We start from the raw sequence: 14,201 nt of genomic DNA, 5'->3' as shown, positions 1-14,201 counted from the left end.
ACACATCTGTTTTGCAATTCTATATGACATTCCACTGGACATTCGACATCTTGATATCTACAGTAAGCTCATTTTCTGAGGGGTGGTAAATGTTTCTTGCTTGACAAACCCTGTTGATTCCAGCAACAGATAGCACAACTATCAGATAGACAGCTGATAGTTATTGTTTGTCCCCGGTTAATTATTCATGCTGTGAGCCGCTCTCACCAGCCAGAAAACAAGAGAAGTGCTTTTGTTGCAGGTTTGGCGGGGGTTGAGGAGGGGGTGCTTGAAGTGTTTTCTATCCCTCTGTGCTCCTCTGTGCTCGTGTCACAAAATCTACTACAGATGGAGTGCAAGATAAGCGCTCCAGAGACTGATCTTTTCGCCTTCTTCTCTGAGGTCGTGACACTGACATTCCCACTAGCATACGTGATACTCCCAACCCCCGGTTTTCCTTGTGTTTTCTGCTGATCCCCCCTCAAACCCGTTGGCGAAACCCCGGACAAATTAAAGTGTATTTCTACAGACATTTCAAAAAAAAAAAAAAAAAGAGGGTGAAAGCAAAGTTTAACACGGGACAAAGATTACTTTATGGAAAGGTTGGGCCAAAAAGCTGGTCGGGGTTCAGGAGTAGGGCCTCTGCCCCAGTAAAGAAAAGTAACACAGGAATGGCTTGACTGCACACAGAACAGCTGTGAGATATTTTCTTTTTGGCTCCTTGGGTATTTTCAGAGAGCTCGGAGAGTAAAGAAAGACTGAGGTGAGCCTCCTCCCCTCTGAGTGCTCACATGGCTCCCTGGTGCTGGGGGACGTCCCCCCTACAGATCTGCCATTGTTTACTTCAGAGATTAGATGTTCTTCTTTTTTAAACTCATCGGTGATTGATCAACCAATGGAGTGATCTGTGATCACCAGCGTGTATCAAACATGTTAGTACACTTCTTCAACCTCATTCTACAAACTCTTTAAAAAAAATATAAAATTCTATTGGTTCTTTTAAATTTTGTATTTAATAAATTTTTATTTAAAACATGCTCAAACTCAAATAAACGTGTCACACCAATCAACCAGCCAACCAACCAAACGGCGAATAGATAACAGCAGAACAATACAAAAGGAGTGGGAAGAAGAATTAAATCCCCAATCCCTTCTTCATAAATACGATTTAAAAAAAAAATCTTACACATATTTAATAATCAATTCATTTAATATTAGTACATTTTATTTGGAATGCATTTTTCTTTTTTTAAATCTCAATGTCCTGACATGTTAGAACTGTTGTATCAAGACAAATAATCTATTAAAAGATTCAATAAATTACATCTAATTTATTTAATCAATGTTAATGATATATCAAATATAACAAATATAATGAAGTATAATCATGATTATGGAAGAAGATTATTCAAATGACCAAATAAAGAGTGATACATTTAGTCTATCAGAATAGACAAAGTAATTACCTTTTTGTCTTCAACTCATGATCAGAATGATTAGAGTTGAAAACTGAGAATGATATAATTTCCTTAGAAAAAAGTAGGTTATAGCATTGAATTATGGTAATGCTGTCAGTCAGAAAACGGTAGGAACTCGTCGACAGAAGCTATTGTTGTCCTGGTTCTTTATGAGTACCATTGGAAATTTTACATTACATTTCCAAGAGGCAGAACTCGAGCAGAACTGTATGCTAATGCTTTTTAATTGTCTCAGTATGTGTAACTCCAAACCTTTACTGGTTTTGGAAGAGAAAACAAAAACAGACTGTCTTGGGCTGTATTTCAACTGTGAGTTCTGTTTTCAAGATGGCCACACTTTGGGAATTAATATTTTAAGTGGCACAGATGAAGTGATGGAGGATTTTTTGCAGCAAGGAACCCGCACAACTGGCTAATTTAGATTTTTATTTGGCAATATTTCCAGCGAAGTCACGCGCATGTGAAACCACATGAATATTTTGATGGCACAAAGGGTTCATTACATGCACAAAAAGTCATTTGAAAGCCATTTTTTCCGACATGATTCGCTACGGACAATCCCACTTGGTTCTCCTCCATCTAAGCTGCAGCCAATAAAAGTCACTCCATGTGACCACGTTAATCACACAAGATACACGAACACGCTCACAGATGGACTACACGCTAACATACAGGCTTTTCCGTCACGTGTACATTCTTATCACACACAAAACCATTTAATTCAATTTACGCTGCCAGTGGTTCAATTTCACACACACATAGCGCAACACAACACCCTATCTCATTAGACAGGCCATGGCCATGCTTCACAAGTTCTCACAAAATAGACCTTATTGTTGCACAAAGACACGCACATGCCCACACACACACACACACACACACACACGCGGGATGTAGACTTTAAGAATATCACCATGCAACACAATACCGATAATTTAATATGTTGCAGTTAGTAGTCATATGACACTGGATTATTATAAATCTTTTTTTATGATAATTATTGGATTCTTGTAAAGACAGGATGAAATTTGATCTCTTTGTTTTTATTGCACAAAGATTTAACTTTCTAATTACTAAATTAAAACAAGTGTGGGATCCACACTCTTCAACATATTGACTCCTTTACATGTCTTGAAATATGAAAAATAACTTTCAACTGAAGTCACTCAAAGTTAATACTTGATTGCAGTTACAAGTTGTTTCATTTTAAAAGTTATTTTCTCGTTCCTGCAACATAGGGTAATGACTAGTCAATCTGGAAAGTAACTTGTGAGTTACCGGTAAGTTTAACTCTCTATTGTAAAATAGCTGTAATCTGTTTGCTGTGACACATCATCTGAGCTGTTTATGCCACGAAGTTCAGTCTATAATAGATTGATCATACTTTCAGTCCCCCACAAAGAAGTTAAATGGCCCAATTGCCAGATACATAAAGGATACCTGAATGCTCTATAATTTCAGTATAGCCTACACCTTTGTTTTCTCTGTTGAAAAAGATAGAAAATTCAGCCAATACAAATGATAATAGCTCTTTCAAAGTCTTACGAGATAAACAAATGAATCCAACATATGAAAAAAGTTGAAAATAAGTGTTTTAGACAATCGCGCTTTAGCAAAATCATCTTACTTTATTTATCAAATTGATCAAATAATTGATTCAATAAAACACTTAAAATCAGCAAATTGAAATTTTTTTTCTTCTATAGATCTACTAAAAAGCAGCCCTTTGGAATCATGTGGATAATACATTATCTCCAGCTTTGTGAGTGCATTAGAACAATGGGAAAGACTCATAGGACAACGTGTCCTTCAAAAACAATGAAAACCAACTGATTTCATTCATTGTAATTTACATAAGTCAAATGTTCGAGACACACACATAACTTGGGTCTGTTTGTGTTAATCAGACATTAAGTTCAGTATTGTACACTGCACATACACATGCTTTTGCATGGGGGAGGACACACTTTTGCAGTGTTTCAAAACTCATACCATTGCTTGTCAAAAGAAAAAAGAATTGTTACCGAATTAAAGCAACAACAAGAAGCAGCAGCAGCAGCAGCAGCAGCAGCAGCAGCAGCAGTGACAAAGCAGCAGAAACGTATATATAGAGACGTCTGCTGACAGGTCTTATGAAAACAAACTTCTATTTTTGTTTTTACTGCTGCAAATACGTCACAGCCAATGCCAAAAAGTTAAGAACCATCAGAGGGAGGCGGTCCTAAAGAGACAGCAGCATTTCCATGGATTTCATGACGGACAAACGTAACTCGCTGACATCCAATGTAATAGTTGTAACATCGTTCTCAGTTCTACACCCAATAGGTTAGGCTTCACTGCCAAAAGTAGTAGTGTGACAGAGTGATGCTGTAACTTATCATTTCTACACCTGATAAAAGCAGAGAGAAGTGGGAAACTGCCACTGTATTTCCAATGGCGTTTACTCCCTGAGCCATTTCCAGGGAACAAGCCACAGTGACTTGGCTCCACTGGGAAAATCGCGAGACTCGAGAAAGTTTTGTGCAATTGTTTGTGAAATAATAGGAACTTGCTCTTGCATTTTTATGTCAGACTATTGACTTGTGAATACAAATTTGTTGTGGGGATCAGAAACAGTTGCGATGGCGGAATGTAAACTGTGCACGTCAGGCTTCTTTGAACAAAAAGGCAATTAAAAAGTGATTTGGCAATGCTAAAAAAAAGTTAATCGAGCAGAAATCACAGTAGGACAACCAGTTACAAAACCCAGATGATTTAGATTTCATGACTAATTTATTTCTTTAATTTATCTGACTTGGTTGAACAAACAAGTAGAGCTTTTGTGGACTCATGTCCAACTGTGTGGTTGTCTTTCTATGAATCTGATAGATGCAAAAACTGCACATGGATTCCGATGTAAACAAGGACGCACACGCGGAGACTGTCAACACATCCTTGCAGCCTCAATCTGTCAGAGGGCATCAGCCAGTGCCCAGGGGAAACGTGCCATGCGTCACGGCCCTCTGCACCCTCTAAAACCCCAGCACTGGGATCAAACTGTGAGACGGGGTGGAGACGGGCGAGACTCATCTCCTGGATGCCCTACAGGGCTGTAACGCACAGTCAGACCCACCGCCGTTGTTGAGGAAGCTCACTGTCTCCTTTTCCATTTCATCGTCTGAGTCATAATTTGGTTTAGTAATTCAACTTCAGACTTGCATTTGTCTTCAGGGGGTAAGTTTGGAAAATTCGAATTCTCTCTTTTATTTTTTTTCCTCCTTTTGGTGTAACCGTGTTTTGGGGCAAGTGGCAAACAAGTTCCCCCAAGTCTTTGTGTAAGACAGCATTTAAAATCAGTGTGCTTTCACATGAAATCATGTGTGAATTCATCCATCTGCCTTGGTGAGCCTGTCTGCATCTGTCATGTTAACCAAGCTGATGAGGACGGGTTAGAGGCAGGCGACAGGAGATTTGACAGTCTCACTCACCCAGAAGCTAAAAAAAAAAAAAAAAAAAATCATCTTTATTAGGAAACACCTTCATCTTCACAATTCCGTGGTAACTGTGTGTACGTGTGTCTGTATGCATGCGTGTGTGTGTGTGTGTGTGTGTGTGTGTGTGTGTGTGTGTGTGTGTGTGTGTGTGTGTGTGTGTGTGTGTGTGTGTGTGTGTTTGTGTGTTACCTGGTGGTAACTTAGCAACAAGCTCCCAGTGCTGTTTGGAGGAATAATTGGACAAATCCGCAGTAAGAGGCATAAAGAAGAAAATCGGAGCATTAACAGCTATATCTGGGAATTAGAAAGCTTTTAGAGATGTCTAATGCTTTCTTTATTATATCTGCTTCAGACTGTGTTTCTTTAGAGTCTTTGTTTGTGTGTGCATTCCTCCACATTGCAGAACACCTGTAGGCACTCTAGCATGAGATTTCCCTTCACCTTAATAATTACGGATGTCTACCTGCAGTAGCTCAGACAGTGACAGGAGCCTGAGGACATGACAGCGAGCGAAGGAGGAAGGTTAGGGGGGGGGGGGGGGGGGGGGGGGCTGAGTGCAGAGATGTATGTCAGTCTATCTATTCAGATAGTTTATACACCTCTCGGTTAAGGAATTCACACAGCAGTAACATCTGCCAGGCCTGAACTTAACCACACAGGGAAAAGAAACTCTCCAGAGGCAGCAGGCTGAGAGGAAATGGAGAGTGTAAAGATGGAAACAAGGCACGACTGGACTGTTTTTACCCAAGCTCCCTCTTTGCGAGGAATAAGTGCCCCGACTTTCCACCCATCCGCTCTCCCTGTCAGAGTGCAGCCATTTCTTTGCCGTCTTGCGGTGACAGGCCAAGCGTGGCTGCACTCCCTCCATACACTGTACCTCCAGTGTTCCCATGAGGACGAACTGGCTGATGAATGTAGGAAAGTAGGCCAGGCGAGCCATCGCTGCATCCCCTTCCTCCTCCTCAAGAAGTCTGATTCACTGGGAGGGAACCATCCATTTGTCTGCCACTCTGAATTTCTCTCCTCTGCCGTTTCACATGGGATTTTGTTTATCGAGGATAAAACACAAATTTTAACACTGTAGATTTATTTCTTATATTCACTCCAGTCCTCTGGGAATGTGTTATGCGTATGCTTTAATAAACTTCCTTCAGAAAGGGTTACAGCTGAGTTGTTTCATCTGATGGCGCTGCATAGTATGGAGCTCGGTGGTTATTTGTTCAGCCCAGTTTTTCTTTTTATTAATTATAATGTGCAAATTGAGGCACTGTATCTGGTAGATTGTACAATGCTTTAAATTCGTTAAACCTAAGAGATAAAAGTTCAGTCGGCTTCAAGATTTCAATTTCAGTAAAATTGTGAAATGAGTTTTGCTCTTCAGTTCTTATGACGGGTTTGTTTAGTTGGTATAAAAACCCTCATTGTTTTTTGTCACTCCAGTGGGCACCTGCAGACTAACATAGCACAGTCTGTGTAAAGACAATTGATTTTGAGACTCACATCTGCAAAAAAAAAACAATCATTTGTTTGATGAAATGTATTTCTCTTTTATGGCTCTTTTGTTCCACCGCTTTTTAGCAATGTCAAATTGTACACCCGTGTTCACACACACACACCAATGTAGATGGCTGCCATGCAAGGTGGAGTTCAGCATCTTTCCCACAGACGCATAAACAAGCAGTGATGGCGATTGAACCATCTACTGTATAGAAAAACTGGAGGACAGCCCACCAGATGTGTTGTTAGTGGAAGTAAAATAAATCTTCCATTAACAGCATAGTCAATGTTGACATTTAACTGTCTGTTTTAAATGGTTTCTTTTCTCAGACAAGCTTTTCACAGAATTTCAACCATCATTAGATCACTGTTTACTTTTAGCATCCAAACTCTAAGCAGTTGATCTTTGACCCTTGTTTGATCATAGAGTCATATTTGGTAACTTGAAAATCAAACATTTCAGAAAATCAATAAAAACACTTCTGCTTTAGACTCCTCAAAATCACACAAATGCTAGTGTTTTGGCCATGAGTTAACTTGCACCCAGAAAGTACATCTGACTGGTGCATTCAATATAATAAAATAAAAAAATAAATAAAAAAAACTTGATTATATGCACTGTAATCAAAAACTTTGTCCATGAGAAAGTTCTTTAATTTGTTGTTTATTTTCATCTCGCCTGTCACATTTAGGAAACTTTTTGCTGTTACCATATGAGATTATAATATAATGGTAATCAGAAGTGTATAAGATGTGGGGGCAACAAGATAGTGCCACATGTTGCAGAAACCCAGTGAGAGGAGGAATGTTTTGCATTTTTCCAAGCAGACTATTTAAATAATGTTTAAATAAACCACTATCTTTTAAAAGTCACTAAAGGCAATTACAAATAGAGCTCCGAAATATGTTTCAATAACATCATTGGGTCAATTGTTTTAAAGTATTTTAAGCAGCGCTCTATAAATAATAATAAAGGTTAATGGAAAGACCACATTTTAAGAAAACCTTTGCAGTTTGAAGGCCACTGCCTTATTGAGATTGGGATGAACAGATGGTCAGACCATTGGAATATAAAGTGACTCCAGTTTATGGCTGCAGCTGATGAGAAGACCTGTAAGTAAGTTTATTCAACTAAATAGCTTTATGCTGATTTATAGTGCGTGTGTGTGTGTGTGTGTGTGCGTGTGTGTGTGTGGTTGTGATTGGAGAATAGCAACCTGGTGTGAAAACAAAGCTGTCATGGTGGTCACTGTTTTTCCTACTCAGCCAGCTGTAGACCCGTTTTGTGGATTAATGTGGAAACCTGTTCGTCCGGGGTTTTTCAGGACCATAACTTTTACCACTGTCCAACTCCACAACTACGGTTGGTTTTAAATGCCCAATGAGCTGATGATGACCTTCCCAGAGTTTAGTTTGGATGTGCAACACTTTGCAGTACAGCCTCTTTGCAGCTGTCCAGGTAATTTTCTGCCGTCCCTTCAGAGAACAAGTATACATAAATGAAATATGGATGCGGCTCGAAATCAACTCCAGCGGCATCCAATCTCCTGAATCAACTTTGGGGATGTTTCCCTGCCAACTCCTGCTTGGATACCAACATTTCCTTAGCAACTGCATGGCCTGCAGCTATGTATGTGCATTTAATGTTGACAGGCGCTGCAGGGCTCAGCTGTTGATGGAACACAGTTATCCTTTTTCTCATTACTGTCTGCTCTATGTGCGATTCACTAGGCCAGAGGGAACCCATCAGGGACCTGTGCATGTGTGTGCACAGTGTGGCCAAAAGGAGAGCAAAACCATCTCTTTGGAAACACCTGTCCAATACTCCATCAGAAATCTGAGCACACAAACACAGGATTTTTCCTCCATCACACTCCAGATGTCATCCGGCATGGATGTAAACACAACTCCCTGAGAGAAATTGCTAAGAGGTATTCAATTTGCCAGAAATTGCATGCATAATTTTATTTGAGATCATAAAACACAAATCAGGTGCTCCCTCTGTGACAACAGTGTTTGTTATCTCAGCGGGGAAAGCAGCCTTACTTCCACCTACCACAAACCATGTCTGAAATTCACAGGCGAAAAAAAAAAAAAAATAGCCCGCACTGTGTAAATGGACTTTGTTCCGTTTGGTCTATTATTCACATACAAATAAATAAACTCTACATGTTGCAGAAAAGGCAATGTCATGTTTAATAGACATGTTATGTTTTATGTGGGTATTGGACTTGCAAAGGTTGTTAAAGCAACTAACCGCAAAAACTAAAAATGGCAGAGAAACCAATAATGTCAGTGGTGATCTTTGAGCAGTAAGCATTATAAACAACATTATTTATTTCTTGATATGCATCCACAGATCTGGCTGTCTGTGATCTCTTTTCGCGCCTAACGGCCACATATGGTGAACAGCACAGACCTTTATCTGCTGACAATTACTACTGCCCAGACATCTAATTTAAAAGCATCTCTCAATGTTCCCGGAGTAATAACGGTGTTGTAAAATAAACTAAAATGTATAAAAACTGAAAGTAAATAGTTACCATGCATCAATTCCCAAATCACAGAAAAGTGAAGTCAAAATTAAGGAGGACGTGCATCCTACACCAGTTTGTTAAAACTGTTATGCAACTGGGTTAAAGTTTTACATTGTTAATTAAAAATGTCTATGCCTATGTGTTTAAGGAGTTAAAACTCAAAATCCATTAACAGCAGCCAATATAACACATACCAGACAGCTCCGTTCAGCAGGAACACTCTGTACAACACCTGTCCATCTACAATTTAGCTGCTAAAAAAAGGTTAAACAAAATTAAATGATTCCAATAAAGGTTCAGCAGCGACTGAAACCATGATTAATGTACATATAACCAAGTAGCCAAGAACATGATGAGTCCAAATAAATCAAAGTTGTCTCTCTAGTCGGCTTGTTGTGTACATTTGAAAACTGCACTAAAGTATGCTTGTTTAGGTGGAACATTAAGAATATTACAGGTAGCAAATTGCTTTCATTTCCTTAAAGAAGTCAAATGTTCACTTCAGAAAGGTTTACACTTGACAAGCATTTGAGTGATTTGATTCAAAGTTAATTTTGGTACAAAAAAAACAACCCATGAATTTAATATTGAAAAAAAAAATTATTTGGAAAGAAATAAAAATCTGATAGAATACATAGAAATGAAAAAAAAATACAAATAAGGAAATGTGAAAAATGTAAAATGGTGTGGAGCATTTACAAAATTAAGGACATTGTTCAGGAGAAACAAATGAAGGTGGACAAGTGACAAGGGTTAATGAAAAAAAATGTTATACAGTATTTGGTAATGATATACAAATATATGCATATAAAGTGCACGTACATATGTATGCACTCATGCACACATACAGTATATGAATATGGGTGTTGCTGTTCAGTGCTGTGTCTAAAGTATCCAGACTTTTCTTGGTGTTCTTTTAGTCCACCGTGCATAGAAAGAAGCTGTTCTTCAGTGTAATGGCTTTGCTTTTGATGCTGGACCCTCTTGCAGACAGCGTCAGACTGAGCAGGTGGTTTTTAGTCGTCTCGTCTGCCCTGCAGTGAAGTTGTTGCCATGCGATTGGCTGATCAGATATTTGAAATATGGAGCCCTTGAATAAGTGTATCTTTTTGTCACGGCATGATAAAATATTTACCAGTGAGATTGAAGTGGACTGAACTGAGCTGTTTATCATCTTCTCAGTGAGACATGTTTGCCTTCATGGAGGTTAAATCCAGCTTCTTACTCTCAGCACTGCCCAGCTTTCAAATCTACTGAACACATTATACCAGTTTTTATGACCAGTCAATTGTAAATCACAGAGAATTATCGACAATCATTTTATGCCTGAAATTAATTAACTTACAACTCGGACTCCCGCTTTGGCTGAAAAGGTCCTGAAGCCAACAAGCCTGTCAGAGAATGTGAGGAGACGGACAGTAAACAGGCAGTTATTTGTGAACCCGGCCTCCAAGATGATCCGAGAGAGTGATGAGACACATTTATTTACTGATTAATTTTCATTCTTATGATTTGATGATGTGATCGGTGTTGCAGAGATAATCCAAGTGATTGACTGCCGCAGTCTATCATGAGAGACTGAGCCTCGGCAGCCATCGACAAGCAGAAGGAGAGCCTGATGGAACATTTAACCTTGAGGTGCCATCAGCAGCGGTGATTCAAGGCTGGACTGGCGAGCTCCACGCATCAGCTGGGAAATATTTTTGTATCAAAGTCCGACTTTCAGAGCCATCTGCTTCAGCATCAAGGAAGAAATGGCAAACATGTCACATGCAATATGAGGTGGTGGGCTTAATGAAAAAGGCAAGCAAAGAGGGAATATAAAAAATAAAAAATAAAAAAAGTAGAAAATATTCAAGCAACACCAGTTAGTTTTCATTTCCTCTCCTTGTCAAAACTCAGCTGGTGGTTCCAGGGGAAACACCTGACTGCAGAGTCTCATCGAAGAGCTCATTTTAAAATCATAAATCCGTAAGTTCAACTCTATCAAGGGAGAATTGAAGCCTGTGTCAGCTGGCAGTGTACATATTCTTAATAAAAAGGATCCCATTCTTTGATGCGATATTTATATCCCCTCAGGATGAATGTCCAATTTGCTCTGACTCTGTGATACCACTCACTGGCTGACAGATACATGAAACTTTAATGTGAGATGTGGATTCAGGGAATGCAGTGTATATATAAAAACACTACCCCCGTTCCCCCCCCCATCAGTTTTCCCTGTTTAAGCTTTACAGGAAGGCTTGTTGTAAATCAGCTCTCGCTACTCCCCTCTTATCCAGAGCCTCCTTCGAAAGGCACTTCCGTTTCTTTATTAAACTGTTATTCTGAAGGAAAGTGCCTGGTTAATTACTGCTAACAATACAGACGTTCGGCGCCAAAGGGCCTTGTTTAATAATGGATGTATTTTCTTCTCTCCTGGAGGGGATGTGACAAAGTGTACACTACCGGTAAACTGGAGCAAATTTTACTCTTCTCTTGTAGGACAGCACTGGTTATTAATATGATTCATGCTTCAAATTCCACCTCAAAAAACACAATTGGTCAACAATGCATCTCATGCTTCTTTTATTAGAGGCTGAACCAGCAAAATAGAGGTCAACATGGGTAAGCTGGAAGTTACATCATCTTTGAACAGAATGATGACAATAACCCAAAAATATAGACTTCTACAGTATAGAAGACAGTTGTGTCACATGTAAAACAATTGTCCTCAGTTTGATTGCTCTCAGTGGACTGAAAACACACTGAAAATGTCTTTGTGCAAACGAGCCACAAAAATGGACAGGAAAATGTCCACTGTTGTTGCGTGACGCCATCAGACATAAACACTGCTGCTGACCTTCCACAAGACCACCGTTGATACCATCCTCATTAACAGCATCATGGTCGGGTACAGAAGCTGCACAGCGTCTGAGCAGAAGGACCCACGCCATGTGGTGAAGATTGCACAGCGTGTGGTCAGATTGGAGGATGTCCACATCAACCGTCTAAAAATGAAGGCCAGCAGCACCATTCCAGAGACCTCTCAAACCGCTCATCCACTATTTACACGTTTGCCCACAGGCAAACGCTGCCGAGCAACACAATCTCACATAAGCAGACTGAGAAACTACTTCTTTACCCCAAGCGATCCATCCTCCATCACCACTCATTCGACTCATCCCTACCACCCACTCATCACAATAACTGCCACAAAAAAACAAAAACAAAAAACACTCATGACTAACATTGCACCTTAAATGATCAGTCATTCAGCTACAAATCTAGATTTAGTTTTATTTGTGTAACAATTACATCTATCTGATTGATTCAATATACTGTACGTGTGATCATCCGTGCGTTGGTCTGATAATGCATTTGCAGCCAGGAACTTTAAAGTTTATTTTTAGTGTCCATAAAAAATGCTGTTGACAACCAAGGAGGGCAGAAATAAATCAGCTGATATTTACTTAAGAAAAAAAAACTGTGAAAACCTGGAAGCTAACAATCTGCACATGTCCTTTTTATAATGTTATGTCTTCCACCCCCCCCCCACCCCCCAACATCTTCAAATTCTTCAGCACTCTTATGTCAAAGCAAACAAACAAGTGTTCCCATGCAGGACTGTCTGGTTGGAGTTATTTCTGTGCCTGCTGGCCTGTGTCCGTGTACTCCAGCGTCCTCATATAATCAAAAGACATGCTTATGAGGTTCATTGTGATTTTAGATTGCCTGCAGGTGTGAGTGACTACATTGTTGACCTTCTGTCTCTCTTTGTTTACTGTGTGATGGACTGGACAGCTCTCCGGGATGTACTCTGCCCTTTGCCCACTGTCAGCTGGGACATGCTTCAGCCTTCACAGTCCTAATCTGAACAAAGTGGGTGAAGATGTTAGTGGATGGGTTGCAGGAGTGTTGCTTCATTTCAAACAAGAGGACAGCTCCAAAATTAAGGAAAGGGGCATTGTGGGTCTGGACTCTTCCTTGAAACAACAGATTACTGTTCTCCTCAGTATATTATTTGGGGAGGACAGACATGTGACAGGGAGCTTAAGCCTTGTATTTTAAGTGCCTGTTTCCTCTGTAGAGAAGCTTAATTATCTGGTCCTTGGAAAAACCAATCATCTATAGATCCATTTTCTATACCACTTGATCCTCGGGGTGGGAGGGCACTGGAGCTGATACCATCTGATTATGGGAAAATAAGGGTTCATGGTTCTTTAATGTAATTGTACCTGGTTCTTAAATGAGAATGAGATGGTATATTAAGATATGCTGAAGGCAAGGCCTGGGTTAAAAAACAGAGATTAATTCCAGTACTTTTGAATCATAAGCTAACATTTCTATTCTGAAACTATAAAATGTTGATGTGGGCAAGCTTGAACGTACTTGAGCCATGAACTTAAGACTTTCCTTAGACTCAATGATTCCAACTCCACCCATCAGTTTCAGCCACAGCTTTTTGCTCTGGTTACACACATACTAGAAGATACAGGGAAAATGTGGTAGCTCTCACCATCAGATATGACAGATGTGTTGTCAAAGCACCCTGGGAGACGTGCTGTACTGTACATCGACAAACAAGACAACAAAGGGTCCGTTATTGAACTTTAGCGATATGGGTTGATTTCTATCACATTCAAGCTGCTATTGTTTTTCTCATTCCAACATTTATATTTGCTCCTTTATCTTGATATTTATTGTACATGTGAGAGTGGTATTGATCTTCTATGCAACTCCGCATAGGGAGTAGATTCCAAAATGCCAAGGCCTTGTTTATGGCAGTATGACAGAAAGGTTTATGTCTCAGAAAGGCATAACTGGATAAAATGACTTTTTTGCTTGTTGGCACAAAAGAATCATTCAGGAGTTACCGTGGCGCCCTGGTTAGCACTCTCGAATGACAGCAAGAAAGTTGTCGTCCCCCCCCCCCCCCCCGCCCCCAGCTGTCCTGGCCCAGGACACACTTGTAAAATAGATTATTAACCTCAATGTGAATCTCCTGGCTAATTAAAAATAAAGAAGTTAATAATGATAAGGAACAAAATATGAAATTTTACATCAAGCTGATGCTCAAGCTTGGTTTAGTGTGTTCCCTTTTTTCCATTTAATTATAATTTGTAATAATTTTGAAGGTTTTGAAAACATGCAGTCTATGTAAAGACATTGACAAGTTGTAAAACTATAGCTTTGTTTAAAAATAAATTAATTAGAGTCATTTGAAAGGTGGAAACAAACCAACACCCTTCCATTTT

Source organism: Blennius ocellaris (assembly GCF_963422515.1).
Source record: "Blennius ocellaris genome assembly, chromosome: 11".
NCBI lineage: Eukaryota > Metazoa > Chordata > Actinopteri > Blenniiformes > Blenniidae > Blennius > Blennius ocellaris.
The sequence above is the reverse complement of the archived record's forward strand: the minus strand, read 5'-3'. Positions refer to the sequence as shown.